Source organism: Cryptotermes secundus, unplaced genomic scaffold (genome assembly GCF_002891405.2).
Source record: "Cryptotermes secundus unplaced genomic scaffold, Csec_1.0 scaffold816, whole genome shotgun sequence".
Lineage (NCBI taxonomy): Eukaryota > Metazoa > Arthropoda > Insecta > Blattodea > Kalotermitidae > Cryptotermes > Cryptotermes secundus.
In genome coordinates this window covers 565,654-581,350 of record NW_019724601.1, presented here as the reverse complement: position 1 = coordinate 581,350, position 15,697 = coordinate 565,654, and the positions used below count along the sequence as shown (strand labels likewise).

The following is a 15,697-nucleotide window of genomic DNA, read 5'->3' as shown; positions in this document are numbered from 1 at the left end:
GCTAGATAACAAAAAGGGGCACACTGGTTGTCATGGGTGGGATATGGGGCTGTGTGACATGGCGGCCCTTTCCTGGGAACCACATTTTTTTCAGGAAGGAAATATAAAGTATTATGTACGCCGGTCACGGTAGCCGAGCGGTCTAAGGCATGAACTGTCTTCGCTCGCTCGGAAGCCGGGATCGTGGGTTCGGATCTGTTTCCTGTGAGGTACGAACTGAATTCTTATATATTATTCTTATACACTGCCGGTCACGGTAGCCGAGCGGTCTAAGGCATGAACTGTCTTCGCTCGCTCGGAAGCCGGGATCGTGGGTTCGGATCTGTTTCCTGTGAGGTACGAACTGAATTCTTATATATTATTCTTATACACTGCCGGTCACGGTAGCCGAGCGGTCTAAGGCATGTACTGTCTTCCCTCGTTCTGAAGCCGTGATCGTGGGTTGGAATCCCACTCAGAGCATGGATAATTGGTATGTGTGTGTTTTTCTTGTCCTGTGTTTAGGTAGAGGCATTGCGACGAGCTGATCACCCATCCAAGGCGCCCTACCGTCTGTAAAATGATCATGAAACTGAGAAATGAGCCCTGTGCTCCGAAGTGCGGGCAAGAGGAGATATACATATATAATTCATACAAATTGCAACATATTGTCTGTCCTTTTAGATTCTTATTGTCTCATTCTATAGACGGAAACGGCTAAGTACATTGTCCTCAGTATCTTATTATATTATATTATTTTATAAACTTTATTTATAACGGACTAATATGTGAGCGGGGTGTGATATAACGGCGTGAAGTGCACTGGGGGATGCAGAACCAGCGCACGCAATAAACATGGAAACACAATGTAATAAGAAAAGATTTTATATTGGTGTCCTTCCCTTATTTTAAATGTTTGTCTAACTACAAAAACTTTTAAAAAATTCAGAATTATACACAGGAAGATCTTGTCCGTTATAACGAGGGTTTCCTCGTGTTCCGAGACAGCGCCGAGATATTCAGACAGTCTGGTGCGGACTGGCCAGTAGTTTCGCTTCTGCCTTGTAGAGATAATTGGTGCACGAACTTTGCTTCGTGTTGGTTATTAATGGAGAATTGCGTTTTAGTGTTAAGCCTCCTCTTGACCTTACTTGTGACGTCATGTCTGATGTATTCATTGCGTAAACCTGTTCCCGCAACTTCCCACACTCAGGGAACTTAAAACGCCTTCCATTGGCACCCCCGCATGTCCTCATAGTGCGCATAATTCCTTGGAATTTATTACTGCGCCTCGGTTAGGATTTTGTGCACTTTTGTGTATTAATTCACGGCGCTGTATGTATCTGGCCTTTGTGCTTTATATAGGATTTTATCATAATTTTTTTTTCATCTATTGCCGAGGTCAGGAAGAAGTAGCTCAGTCGGTATAGCGACAGGCTGCACGACCGTGGTTCGATTCGCGGTGGGGATAAGGGATTTTTTTTTCTTTACTCCACAGTGTTCAGACCACATCTGTGGCCTCACCCAGACCCCTAACCAATGAGTACCGGGGATAAAGCAGCCGGTTCATGAAACTGACGACTCACCTTCATCAAGTGCCGAGATCGAGAATGGTGGAACTATACCTCCACGCCTCTGTACATCTTCATTCTTTTGTGCTTACTTAATGAAGTAGTTAAGGACAAAGGCAACTTTACCTTCTTTCCTGTTTCGACCAATTTTTTCCAAATGATCTCCAAATAATTATTCATTTATCTTCAGTACAGTCGATGCTGTCTATTGAAAACGTCCGTATTTTTTTATTGCTAGTGGGGTGGGACTAAGTCCCTTGTACTGCGGCCACTTCTGGCCTGTTGTACCAGACCCAGATGATAGGTGAGGGTGATTGTGGAGCAACTGGTGGAATGGAGATTGGCAGGGGAAACCGAAGTACTCGGAGAAAACCTGCCCGAGCGCCACTTTGTTCACCACAAATCCCACTTTGACCAGACCCGGGATCGAACCTGGGCCGCCGCGGCGTGAAGCCAGCTACTAACCGCTTGAGCTATGGCTCGGCCAAAAACGTCCGTAAGTAACTCAGAAATAGACAGGCGTACGGTGTTACAACCCACAGGACCACTTACTGTACTGTCGTATATCAGCATATTAAGGCTCCCTGTGCAGAACAGTTAAATTCTGCGGAGGGAGAAGAATTCGAAATATTTCAATTGTTATATTTTTCTCGGGCTACCCTGCCGTGTGTTTGTGTTATTGCAATGAGTCGTGTTCTCGTTTTTATGGGGGTCGATGGTGGTTATTTTTAATGCATACGTGATTTTGTTGAAACCCGTATCAGACTCTGCCGCAATGCAAATATGACTAAATCTGTTCGACTCTCCCCTTACGCCCCTTCCTGCACCCTGCGCCTATTTTCAAAGTCCACTTTATACCGAATGTTCATGCTCCATTGCGGGGAGGGTGAAAGGTAGCCGTGGCTTAAGAGAATTGCTGAGCCCTTGTAAAAACAACGCATGATTCTACATAATTCAAAATTCAATGTTAAGCCCCTTGGTTGTCTCTCTTTCTCTCACTCACTCTCCAGGGGGCGTTAAAACAAAAGCGCTTAGGGCCCGCTCGTCGTAGATTAACTGGGCTTCGGTTGTGCATAATTCAGAGGGCCCTAAAAACGAAATTTTCGGCGATATACAGGGTGTTCATAAATTTCTTACACTTTTTGAACTTGATGCTGGTTCTGTTTTGTGTCTTTTCTCCGTGTGGCTGTGGCCAGTGTTGCCGGTGTGTTAGAGGAAACGCTGCCTCCATCCTCACCGCGGAAGTGAGTAGTATAGGAGTATGTGTATGAAGTTCCAGTGTTGTTGATAAGTATGAGATATTGCGTACTGTTTCTAATACCGATATTTATTATTCAAGTGACAAAGTTGGTGCAGTTTACCTAGTATAATACATTTTCGAAAATTCCACCGTCAACATCAGTGCACTCTGCACCTCGTGTGAGGACATGGCGTGTTGCTTGTCTGTATAGTGTACAGTACAGTGAAATAGCTCTGTCTCGGAAACCGTTCAGAATAGGACACATGTACACTTTTTCTTGATTAGAATGACCGATACTATGACCTGCCAGAATATTGACCTTTCCTCCTGGGACATTCTGTATCTTCTTCTCCGTACTCTTCTTCTGTTGCTCCAAATTCGAGCATAGGGCATCCGTGAAACGCTTCTTTTCTCTTCACTTTCTTAATCGGAGACATTAGGTACGACTCCTTGTCCGGGGGATCAGCCCGGCGCAAGGCCGCTACCTAACACAAACACAGGAAATGGATGCTCGAAAGACGAAATAACTACAAAGACATCGTATATATTTTCTCACATACAAGTTTCAGCCGCTAAAGGATGTACAATTTTCCTGAAGTTACGGCCTGTAAAGCTTCATTTACGGTTGCGATCTCCGTATATTACTGAAATTTAATCGAAATTTTTGTAGCAGTTTTCGAAAAAAAAAATTAGAAATGTTATATTTTAATGGCGCCCCCAGCTTTGGAGCTAAAATGTTCAAATTCACCGAGGACCTCCCTATGATGGATAAACTGTTAAAACACCGAATATGAATAAAATCTGTTCTGCCGTTCAGGCGAGTGAGGCGCACATATGCTGCATACATATAGAGACTGACGGCATTACGCATGTTTGAATGTAAAATGAACGGGAACTGATGTTATCCAAGACGTTATTAACAAGTGTAGCTGCGTCTGACCTGAAGATAGAGATCTTTGAAATGAATACAGTCTTCTTCATGAAAATATTTCTGTTTTCTTACAGACATGCCATAATGTCTCAACCTTGCCGCATCTTCCAAGAATTTAATACCAATTTTTAGTTTTTCTAGTGTAACACCCATTGAGAATTCAGTTGATATGTAATCATACATTTAACTCCCCCTGCTTTCTACTCTATTACTTTCCAACCCTACATTTTATCGAATGGTAAGTCGAGACCATCGTAAAGTCCTTTATGCAGGATATGAAGTTCTTACAGCTGTGTAGGCCGTTGACTTTCAACGGATAATACTCTTCATGTCCTTTATAATGTGTGCTCCATATATCCACATCAAAATATCAAGAGTCGCAGAATAGACACGATATACTTAAGCAAACTGCTGCGTAATTTGCATTCATACAACGTCTAACACTTAAATATTGGTTGCTCTCACCGTTACATTCCTTTGTTATGGACATGGATATCATTTGACAAGACCTAAACATCTATTTGGTCCCCTCTGCGTTTGTTTCTACACCTCTGCATGAATTGTATCTCGGATGCTGAAACACCAAAACACAACGTGTCTTGAGTGTGTGTTCGGGAGGCGTTTCGGAGTGTGAGATGTACTCAGGAAGCCTCTTCTGTGAAGGGCTTCGTAGGGATTGGGGTGTAGACCAAGTCTGGGGGAGGGGCTGGTAATTCAGGTTGATGTTCATTATTTAGTAACGAGGCTTTTACTGGGCTTCGCATCACAACAGCTGAGAACACACCTTTCCGCTAACAACCCCCCCCCGCAACACATGAACCTCCCCCTCATAATTGTCCACTGCAAGATATTGCCATGTATAATCACCTTCATTATGCTTTTCCAGAAGGATCTCCCCCATTCATTCAAGTAACGGTAATATTAATGTATCATTTCTCTGTATTGATCTCCTTGTTGTCGGCCATGAAGATTGGGGACACGCGATAGCGTAGTTGAGGCACTATGCTATCAGCCTGGAGGTCGCGGGTTAGATTCCTGTTGAGGCTATTGGATTTTTCAATTGACCTAATCCTTCCAGCCGCACTGTGGCTTTGGGTTCGACTCAGCCTCTAACAGAAACAAATATCAGGAATCTTCCGGGGGGTAAAGGGCGGCCGGCGCGTAAGGCTGACAATCTCACCGCCATCTGTGAGCCGACTGTCTAGAAAATGTGGGAGCCTCGACGTTCTACAACTCTATGGACATCCACAGCCTGTTACATGGATACGTACCCACCTACCACTCGGCGCTACAGCCCTGGGTGAGCCTTGGTCTCCTCTACAACCTGTCTCCACAAGCAATGCGTGCTGCCATAGGAATGGAGACCCGAGGCTGGTTGTTGAGTTTCTGAACAAATTATTTTTGCAGGATGAGGTTGTTAGCCTCGTGTCCAACCCCCAACCTGAAGGACCAGGGTATCTCTCAGTCTGGACTACCCGTTGACCTTTTCGACATGGTTGACCCTACCGGTAGTTAAACTACCGCCGGCATACCTCTGCAGGTGACAGGGTCAAGGAAGCCCCACCACCACAAGGTGGAGACATCTTTGGGGGTGTTACAGGGATAACTTTACGTTTTCTACCTATATCATAAAGACTGAGGTTGTAACGTTCCTCCGAAACGTCTGTGAACCTGTGCCGAAGTACACGGCGTGCTGTTCATAGTTACTGGCGTGGGAATCCCAACTCCACCTTAAGGGGAACACATCTGCGTTAGGTGTATTGAATATTTTAGCAAGAGCCTGCATTATAGAGTTTCGCGTCTAAGTCCCATCTACTCAGGAGCCAGTCTGTACCCGTAATAGCTAAGCTCTAGCGTTCCTCTGTTTCGTTAAAGCAATTCCAAGAAGCGGTGTGTTACGGCAACCTCCCTTTTACAGCGGCGCTGTATGTCACTGTCTTACCTTACCTCGTTTCTGCACGTATTTAAATTACGCGGTCTCTGTGGTCTGCAGCCGGAGTAGCTCAGGTAGTGTAGTGACTGTTCTACGTTCTGGACGCTCGACAAATCCAGGTACGAACGCGTTCAGACCCCGGTCTTTCAATTCACCCATCCTATCCAATGGGAAGCTAGAGTGTGAAACTGACTTGTCATCTTATAGTATCGAGATTAAGAACGCGTGGAGCTATACCTCCACTCCTCTGTAATGTGATGCTTAATTAAGTACAGTCATAACTTACAAGCTATAGGTATTGGCCGCACCATAGCTCAAGCGGTTAGTCGCTGGCTTCCCACCGCTGCGGCCCAAGTTCGATCCCGGGTCTGATCAAGTGGGATTTGTGGTGGACAGAGTGACGCTGGGGCAGGTTTTCGCTGAGTACTTCGGTTTCCCCTGCCAATCTTCATTCCACCAATTGCTCCACAGTCACCCTCACATTTCATCTGGGGCTGGATGAGCCCCAAAAATTTAGCGAATGGGAAATAACATAAGATTCTCTTTTAATCACAGGTTTATGTTGATACGGCTTATTTACTTGTGACTAGTGACAACGCTTACGGGATACGAACCTACAAAACAGACACGGCTTACTCTGCTTTTGTTTTATGAATAGAGTTCATAACAGCGCCCCGCTCAAATTTAATCAGGCTTTATGAATCATAAAGGTTTATGGACAACAGAATTTTATTGACTCTGGGTAGTTCTATCCAGTCTCTAACTCCGGAAAATTGAGTCATTCTTGAGAAACCACCAGTTGCTCGGTTACTGAAGAAGTGCCCAACATTGTATTGAGCTCCGACGTTTCATTACCAAGTTCACAAGAGCCTTCCACTGGTCCCTGTCCTAGGCCAGATGAATCCAGTCCATACCACCCCAACCCTTTTCTCTAATAAAATACTAAACTCCGTGGCCTATGGTCCGCAAGTGAACTATACCGATCGAGCGACCGCCGGTTGTCGGCGAACTTAGTGCCAACTTCAGCGGATAGAGGGTGTCGCGTGGTCAGCGCAACGAATCCCCACGGCCGTTAATCTCGATTCTCTAGACCGGAGCCGCAATTTCCTTGAAATAGGTCCTCAGTTATCACGAGGCTGAGTGAACACCGTTCCAGACCCACTACTCGGAAAATCTGGTAGCGCCGGGAATCGAACCCGGGGCTTTTGGATATTTAGGCAGGAACTCTGACCACTAGACCACAAAGTTTAATATTATCCTCCACACCAACTTGTAGCTGGTAGGTCTCTTTTAGGTAGGCCGCACACCGGTCTGAGTCATGATGCTGACGGCGAGTAGAACCGACACAGAAAACATAATTCAGTCACGTAACCAATGAAACGTTTAACACCCAGCGATGATTTGTTTCGAATAATCGTATCTCTACGGAAACATACCGAGCCGTTGCTTAGCAGTGGATGGTTCCTGGAGTATGATTGACGACTAGTGTGTCGGTACGTTGTCGATAATCGGCGCTGATTGGCTAGAGATTGATTCAGTGTGGGTGACTCTCATAAATGTAAGAACCTTGGAAGTTCGTGGAGATGATGGAACGCAGTGCGGGAAATTGGGAACATGAATTATCTCATGTTCATCCAAAACTGGAAATGGACTTCGGGCCTCGAAATGTATTGCAGTATTGTTCCAGATGGTAGTTCATATTGAGAAAACTTTTTCGTAGGCGTTGCAACATAAACTTGGTTTTGATTTAAAAAGTGAAATTGTATTGCTGAGCGCCGTGATTGCGAGAGTTGAAAAAAAAAACTCCCATGATGTCAGTCCGCAAGCGAACTATACCGACCGACCTGCCGCCGCTTGTCGGCAAAGTTAGTGCCAACTTTTGCGGATAGAAGGTGCCGCGTGATCAGCGCAACGGATCCCCACGGTCGTTAATCTCGGTTTTCTATACCGGAGCCGCTATTTCCTTGAAGCGTGAGTTGAAAGTCGACATAATATCGTTCTGCGTACTTGGCAGTTGCTTAATTGTTTTGATTTGTCGTTGTTGCCTAGCAACAAAGTTCTCATAATGGTCTCTTGAGATGTAACTTTACTGGAGAGAAATGTATATATGCATGATTTATGTGAAGTGCATGAAATTCTTATTGCATTCATAACTCTTTGTTCCGATGCACACTGGTTGCTCAACTATGGGAATGTTCTGTAATGAACATGTGGGAGGGGCGGATTTCCTGGCATGAAGTATGTCCAAAATGCTTTTCATGGCACGCCATACCTTGAGTATGCATCCTTGCAAAATATCCGTCATAGCTCAGTAGGTAGAGCGAACGGGTTGGAGTACCGGTAGAGTCACAAATTTTCTCTTCTCCACGTCTTCCAGACCGGCTCTAGGGTCCTCCCAGCCTCCTATCCAATCGGTACCGGGAGTAAAGCGGCCGGGGCGTGAATCAAATTAGTGTCGAGGTCAAGAAAACGTGGATTTATACAGCCACTCCCACATACGTCTTAATGGCGTAGTTCTTAATTAGTTAAGCACTGTGACAACTTTGGGGACACGCGTAGCGTAATGGTTGAGGTTCTACGCTACAAGCCGGAAGGTCGCGGGTTCAAAATTGGAATTTTTCAGTTGACCTAATCCTTCCAGTCGCACTAGGCCCTGGGGTTTACTCAGCCTCTAACAGAAATGAGTACCAGGAATTAATTAAATAATTTTCGTGGGGAGTAAAGAGCGGCCGGCGCGTAAGGCTGACAACCTTACCGCCATCTATGAGCCGATTGTCTAGATAATGTGGGATCCTCAGCGTCTCACAACCGTATGGGCCTTCATGGCCTGGTACAGGGATAGCTTTACTTTTACTTTACTGGGACAACTTTGCTTGTACCTAACGAGAGTTCCGATGTAGCCCTGCTTGTGCCCATCTTCATCCGGTGGTGGGTTGGGCCCTCTTGTTTAATCTGAAACTGTGAACTCCTGGGCGGGGGATCAGCCCCTCGGAAGCATACAACTTAGACACAACAGAAACGGAGTAGAGACTCAGATTCGAACTCATGTCAGTGTGCAAGCGGGCTGTCAGTGCCTAAGGCTATATGACGTTTAATGGTAGTATTTTTTATTATTATTATTATCCTCTTGGGATGAGACTGAGTCCACTTTGTAGTGCGGACACTGTTTGGTCTAATGTACAAGCCTCCGATGATAGATGATGAGTGTGGAGCAGTAGGTGGAATTCGAATAGGCAGGGGAAACCGAAGTGCCCGGAGAAAACCTGCTCCAATGTCACTTTGTCCTCCACAAATCCCACGTGACCTGACCTCGAACCCGGGCAGCCGCGGTGGGAGGCCGGCGACTAACCGCCTGAGCTATGGGACAGCCATGGTAAGTTTTTTCTGCTGAAAAGTGGATTGAAGAGTAAATGGAAACAAACTGCCGTGGCCTAATCGTAGTACTATCCCATCATTTGTCTGGAGGGACTGAGTAAAACGTCTAAGTGCCTCTGTTAGGATAGCAGATGTAGCGGCAGGCCCTGTATGCACATCAGTAGTGCCGAGTTTGAAGCAGCTTGCCGGGTCTAGTTATGAATATTGACCAGCCAGCAACACTGCATGTCGAATGTTAAGTGCATAGTGTCCATTCATTTCAGTTATATGCCTGTGTTAATTAGATGCAGCAGCGCATTAACGCGCCGTGGAGCTGTGCTTGCTGACTGTCAGAGTGCTGCACCGAATGGAACTGGACAGGAAGCTTTACTCACGTTTATCCGGTTTGGGGGAGGGGTAAGATTTCGGTTACTGGAACCGCCGTTTGCGCGAATGGATGTAGTTAACGGATTTCCTTGTTCTTTGTGGTTATTAAACTGTGTGTAGAATGAACAAGTAAAGGAGCATGACGTGGCAAGGGAATATGTCACATATTGGAAAGAAGAGGAAAGCATACAGGGTTTTGGTGGAAAAACCAGAAGGAATGAGACAACTAGGAAGACCTAGACGTAGATAGAAGGATATCAGTTCTACAGTCCGTCACGATAGCCGAGCGATCTAAGGCATACACTGTCTTCGCTCGCTCTGAAGCCGGGATCGTATGTTCGAATCCCACAAAGGGCGTGGATGTTTAGGGTGGGGCCACACGAACGCACAAAATGCGTCCATTGTAACGAACGTACTTTATGACGGACGTTGTTGAGGACACCACACAGTTGCAGAATGCGGTGCGTAGTTTTTTCTCTGCAATGGAACCAGAAGAAGGCGTAGCATTCCCCTCTCTTGTTTATTTCTACAACGGACATCACGACGTTCGTTACAACGTACGCATTTTGTGCGCTCGTGTGGCCCCCAGCCTTAGTATTTGTGTTTTTCTGTGTTTGTGTACAGGTAGAGCTCTTGCGACGAGCTGATCACCCGCCCAAGGAATCCTACCGAAGTAAACCGAAGTGAAACGGAGAGTTTCATGGAGGTAGACCAAGGCCCAAATTGGGGCTGTAGCGCCAAAGGGGAAAAGTCACTTTTACGGGGCTTTAACCCAATCTTAGTGAATGTGGAATGGGAGATTGTCATAGCGTGGTTATGGAGCTTCCTGCTTTTTGGGCTATGTGATCTTATAGATAGGTATAAACGTTTTGGAGGAACCTCCTGACTCCAACTTCAGGTTTAACATTTCTGTCCTGAAACCATGTTGAATATCTACAAACCTGTACGTCCTCATGTCCTATAAGACAGTTTTCTTCTTTCTGGTGCTTTCCTTCAGTTGTTTATAATTAAACTTTCCTTTGTTTCAGGTTGGAGGTGAGGATTTTATTATTGGTTTCGTCTTCACTGTTGAATGGTAAGAGCTGTCCACTTCTGTGTTTAGTGTTGAGAGTGTGGCCCTGTGTACACTCTTCCAATCCTTAGGTGTGTGTGTCAGTGTCTATACGAGTAGTGTACGACTCTATCACTCGTCACCCCGCTTCTACAGTTTGAGTGAGAATTATGAATTTAAATTACAGGTGTACAATGGAATTCTGTATTTAAATAACCAGAGGATTCACTCGGTACTTCTGTACTGTGCCGATCACAGTGGCCGCGCGGTCTAAAGTATGAACTGTCTTCATTCGCTCGAACACTGGGATCGTGGGTTCGAATCCCACTTGAGTCATAGATGTTTATGTGCGTTTATTCTGTGTTTGTGTTGTTCTATGTGCAGATATCGGCCTTGCGACGGGCTGATCCCCCGTCCAAAGAGTCCTCCCGACTGTGTAAATGATCAGGAAACGCAAAAATCGACCGAAGTCCAACAAAGGACTTAGATAGATAGATAGATAGATAGATAGATAGATAGATAGATAGATGGACAGACGGACAGACTTGTATACTGTAATTCTACGTTCTAATGGTCAGGATTGCATTATTTATGAATAGCCAATGAACAGTATTAAAAATGTTCGCGTCTAGTCGCTAACACGTGCCAGTAGTATCGGCATAATTACTACCACCTGCTGTACCCTACACTGTGTTACCACAATTTTATGAAGCATCTTATCATTTTATTGTATATAGAGATTAATTTGTAATTCATATAGGCACCTCTGTGTAGACACAAGGAAAGTAACAGGTAAAGAAAAGTTCTTCCCTCATGTTCTTGTTAGTGGGAGGCCTCCTTGACTTCCTGAGCAGTGCAGATAGGATTGGCTGTCACTTTGCAAAACTTGACTTTCAGTTGGAGATTCATCTCCTCAGACTACTTGGAATTCATCCGAGCTTCTATCTGCTCCATAATTTCCGAGCGGATGTGCTCTGTATTCGGAAGGTAACCTGTTCGAACCTTCGACTATACATGTGCCATCTGGTAGCGACGGGCTACAGGCTAGACGACCCGAGTTCGATTCACAGTAAGGAAAGATTTTTATCGGCTTTATAGCGTCTACACCGGTTCTGGGGCCCACCCAGCCTCTATCCATTGGGTAAAGGGACAGGAATGATGGAGCTATACTTCTACTCCCCCATACGTCTTCATGGCATGACTAAGCCTATAAACGTCATCTTTTAAGCTGTTTGTTTTTATTTTATTTCTTCAGGCGGATATTTGCACACTGACCTCTAAACGTCCTTATTCTCACGTCTCATTTGACCTTTTGTGACCTTGCAGTTGATAAAACATTTTGTCGCGGCAGTGTGTGTGAGACTGTACACGGGGCTTGGATTGGAGATTGTATTTATTAACCATTTTCACACACGACTCAGAGCCTTCGCCTATCTCCACATTTAACAAATCACTAGAGCACACACTAAGCCTTTTCAGTCTACTGTGTCTTCACCAGTCGTTCCCTGGTAACGGCTCCTAACAGTGAAGATTCTTCATCTTCCGTGCTCACTTCAGCGACTAAGTCTTCTCTTCACAGACTTCCTTAAAATTGACTAGAGCTCAAATCGAGTCGTGTCTTATGTTACGACCGACGGTCAGTCGGCTAGTCTGTCTTCGAATAAAGCACCCATCTGGGGCTTACGGGCAGATTTTTATTTGTCAGGCAGTTTCAGTCGCTTTCTTTGACGGGAGGACGTGTCCGTCGTTTACAATTGCCGCTGGTCCTCGCCAGCGCAGTCCCGCGGGACTCATGGCCATATTTTACTGACTTAGATTCGAGACTCCCCCCAACCTGTAGGGCCAGGTCCCCATATTTATATGCCCCCAGTAATATGGTGGCCCAGGTCTACTCCCAGGCACTGGGTTCCCTTTTCGTCGCCTTCTACCACTCGCGGAGCTACGGTGGAGGCCTCAAGTAACTCCAGATGCATATACATAGCGACTGGAATTATACTGCCTTCACATTTACAGCAGTACTCCCTCCAGTACGGAATTTAACCGGAAACGTAATCCTCGATGTTATAACATGGGCGCACATAACTCCTTACTGAGTTTGCTTGGTACGCCGGCAACCGGTGGGCCCCCTGTACCGGTCCCGGTTGATGGGTTTGAAGCAGTCGCTAGAATAGAGTTGGCACGTGAAACCGAAGTACTGGGATAGAACTCGGACCGCTGCCGTGGAAAACCACAGAATAAACAGCTTAGTTAAGTCGTTACCGTATCGTCGCGCACCTTTGTTAACTGCTGACGCCTTTTTTATGTTTGTTAGGGTAGGGTGAGACTGAGTCCACTTGGTACGTCGGCCACTATTGGCCTCTTGTACCAGCCCCGGATGATGATGATGACTGTGGAGCAGTCGGTGGAATGAGAATTGGCAAAGGTAACCGGAAAACTCTAAGAAAACCTTCCCCCAGTGCCACTTTGGCCACTGCACATCCCACATGACCTGACTTGGGCTCGAACCCGGGCCGCCGGAACCAGAATCGCCGTGCCGGAGATCCCATTGAACTCAGAGAGACTTTTCTTCCGTTAGGTTGAACACTCAGGGCTTTACATACCTCCGTCAATGTGCTGTAGTCTACATGTCGGACTGTGGAGCGGTTTTGTACAGCATCTTCCTCGCCAGTGACTGAGGTTAGCTTTTTCTAACGTAGTCAACAGAGTAGCGCCTCACACCCCCTCACCTGAGGACGGAAACAGACCCAGTTTCCTGACGTGTTCTTTAGAATGCCGGGTAGTGGACAGGGTCCAAAACCCGAGCAATCCCGGTTTATTTTTCTTGGTTTTTGTATCGATTGTCGGTAATTATAAGGAGGTACGTGCGGCAGGCGGTAGCGTAGTTGGTTGAGGCACTGTGCTACAAGCCGGAAGATTGCGGATTCTATTCCCGATGAGGTCATTGGATTTTTTCTCAATTGACCTAATCCTTCCAGCCGCACTATGGCCTTGGGGTCGACTCGGCCTATAACAGAAATGGGTACCAGGAATCTTCCTGGAGTAAAGGCCGGCCGGCGCGTAAGGCTTACAACCTCGCCGCCATCTGTGAGTCGATTGTCTAGAAAATGTGGGAGCCTCGACGTCTCACAAACCCATGTGCCTCCACTGCCTGTTACAGGGATAGCTTTACCTTTTGCCGTTTACATGCGAGATCATGAACAAACAAGGAAGTGCTTGACCAGAAGGAAGTGGTGTGACGTAGAACGCTGTTGCTACTGTACCCTATGCTGTATCACGAAATGGTAACCATTTAGTCACGGAATTGTGGCAGAGCTTATTGAATTTCCCTGTCGTGCGAAGCACTGAAATACGTTCCTAGTTAACGGAAATCGAAAAATAAAAAGTTTCTACTCTTGGAAGGAGCCGGGGTAGCGCAGTCGGTATAGCGATTGACTGCGGATGGACGACTGAAGGGTCGGAGTTCACGTCCCCTTAGGGTCAAGAATTTTCTCTTCTCCACGTCGTCCAGACCGGCTCTGGGGCCCACCCAGCCTCCTATCCAATGGGTACCGGGAGCTCTTTTCCCAGAGGTATAGCGGCCGGCGCGTGAAGGTGAACACTGACCTCCAACTGGTGCAGAGTTCAAGAAAATGAAGATCAATACATCTACTCCCCCATACGCCTTCATGGCGTAGTGCTTAATTACTTAAGCACAGGGACAACTTTACTTTTTTTTACCTGCACATGTTCCTACGAAACGCTGGCTGGTCTACCAGACTGTACAGTGTCACATAGAGACCAGTAATCCTACTAGTCACTCCAGGCCTGCTTTAATCTTGTGTGTTACGAAAGTTGTACGTTGTCATTTGATTGATTGTGACGGTATTTTGTATGTGTAGCGAATACATGATAGTTCTGGAACCGAATGTTCTTATCAGAACGCAATTTAAAACGGCAAGGTTTGCAGCAGCGGACAGCGTGTCTGCATGTCACACTCGCGATATGAATATTGTGTGTGTGTGGCGAACAATATCTCGCGATTGTATGGAGCTACATTACGTCTCCGTTACCGCCGCGTCTGTCCACTCGCGTTCTGAAAGACAAACGCAGGAATAGCTACTGTCCGTAGTCTAGAGGTAACGTTCCCACCTCATGACTCGAAGTACGCGGGTTCAGATACCCGGCGGAGGTCGTCGAAATTTTAAGGGCGGAAAAATTCAGGGAACAAGTCCTCCGGGAGGGACTTTAAGCCGTGGGTCCCGTGTCGTAGCTTTACGGCACGTGAAAGAACCTCATATCTCCAAAGGAGGTCACTGAGCCAAATTAACGGACGTTTCCCGCCCAACAGCAGTCTCTAATACCTCTGGTAGATGGGGGAAGCATTATAGATGCCTCTCAGCTAGTAGAGCCGGTCTCGCTGGCTGGGCGGGACTGATGGTAAGCACCAGTACCGGTAGGATATAGAGACTGGTAGAAATCATAGAGGGAAGCACAATGGACCCATACAGGTCTAAGTGCATGGGGAAGCCCACCCTCTCCAAATAACTAACTAACGTAGGAATAGCTACTGTCCGTAGGCGTTGGCATGACGCAACGTTGCAGAGAGTGGGGGAAGATCTTGAATGATGACTTATCTTTCTTTTTTATTGCTAGTGGGGTGGGACTAAGTCCCTTGTACTGCGGCCACTTCTGGCCTATTGTACCAGTCCCAGATGATAGGTGAGGGTGATTATGGAGCATTTGGTGGAATGAAGATTGGCAGAGGAAACCGAAGTACTCGGAGAAAACCTGCCCCAGCACCACTTTGTCCACCAGAAATCCCTCTTGACCAGACCCGTGATCGAACCCGGGCCGCCGCTGTGGGAAGCCAGCGACTAACCGCTTGAGCTATGGCGCGGCCAAAATGATGTCTTAACTGGGTTAGGTAGGAATTATGACGCGGGAGGTGGGAGATCTTGAACGTGCCGTGTCGATTCCAACGGCCCGTACTGAAGCTGTGTTCCGTACCTTTTTATATGTACACACGTAATTGAAGATTGTTTCTTAAAACATGGCTCTTTCGTTTCGCTTTACATTATGTTGAAGTATGGAGTTATGCAAATATGTTGCTGGACATTATCCATTATACTGTTTTTGTGTAAAACCCCGTCCTATTTATATTTAAAAACAGGGCGTTTCGGAGACTGGATTCTGTCTCTGGCTTCAGAGTCCAGTCTCAGAAACTTACGACGGGCTCATCACCCGTCCAAAGAATCCTACCATCTGTGTAAAA

The 15,697-nt window shown here is 46.3% G+C and overlaps 1 protein-coding gene across 2 annotated transcripts in view; it reads left to right on the top strand.

Annotated features, from left to right (window-relative positions):
• LOC111862442 (tyrosine-protein phosphatase Lar) overlaps positions 1-15,697 on the top strand; it is an 805,060-nt gene that overhangs the window by 322,877 nt on the left and 466,486 nt on the right. For both annotated transcript variants that reach the window (XM_023847834.2, XM_023847833.2), the window contains one exon: positions 10,424-10,430. The gene's annotated coding sequence lies outside the window, so the exon portion shown is untranslated. The remainder of the gene's footprint in view (positions 1-10,423; positions 10,431-15,697) is intronic.